Consider the following 859-nt stretch of genomic DNA (forward strand, 5'->3'; position numbering starts at 1 on the left):
AGTGGGATCCTGGAAAACCGGGTGAAATCCTGCAGTTTACTTAATACCGAAGTTCCAATATCAGGTTCTTAGTTTTGTGAAAGTACCATGGCAGCGCTAGATGTTGACAGAGGGAGAAAAACCAGGTGAGGGGGACACAGAAAGTCTGTACTATCTTTGCAAGCTTTCTGCAAATCCAAAATTATTCCAAAATAAAGTTGTTTAAAAAAATTGTTTGGTGTTCACTTCAGCAGCACATATACTAAAATCGGAACGATACAAAGAAGATTATCATGGCCCCTGCACAAGGATGACTCATATATTCAAGAAGCAGTCCATATTTTTAACCCCCGCCCAAAAAAAAGAAAAAAACTTTTGCTCCTTAGGAAAAGAGTAGGTAATTAGGGCTATATTTTTTGGTATATTCAGTAATCTAATTCAAAATTAGATTCCCCTTCCCCATACTTGACTCATTTTGCAACATGGCATTTTGATGTCTAGAGTTTTTGTTCTCTGTATGCCTTTTAAAGTCAAAATGCTTGTTCAAGCAAATAGCTGTTGATAATCTTCAAGCAGCTAAGGTATGCCCAGGCATGAGACTGGAGGGCAAACCTAAAGAGCTGATGCAACTTTTGATTTTAAAACATGTTCATGCATTCCAGTTATGAATAGCTCTCTCCCCAGGGTGACAGCACTGCTGATAAAGGCTAGTGGTCACAAGACAAGAGCAGAACCAGTTCTGGCCAGAGGACTCCCGCCATCCTTCCAGAGACCCTCACAGGACAAAAGTAGGCTGGAATGACAGAAGGAAGGAGGGATGGCAAACTGGGACGCTCCAGCAAGGATCTCAGTCCTGTCCTGATATGCCTCCCAGCTCACC

The 859-nt window shown here is 41.9% G+C and overlaps 1 non-coding gene across 1 annotated transcript; it reads left to right on the forward strand.

Annotated features, from left to right (window-relative positions):
* Positions 1-217: 217 nt before the first annotated feature.
* Positions 218-324, forward strand: LOC136137377 (U6 spliceosomal RNA). Its single transcript, XR_010656717.1, has one exon. It is a non-coding gene; the product is annotated as a U6 spliceosomal RNA (small nuclear RNA).
* The last annotated feature ends 535 nt before the right edge of the window (positions 325-859 follow it).

Source organism: Phocoena phocoena, chromosome 17 (assembly GCF_963924675.1).
Source record: "Phocoena phocoena chromosome 17, mPhoPho1.1, whole genome shotgun sequence".
Classification (NCBI taxonomy): Eukaryota; Metazoa; Chordata; class Mammalia; order Artiodactyla; family Phocoenidae; genus Phocoena; species Phocoena phocoena.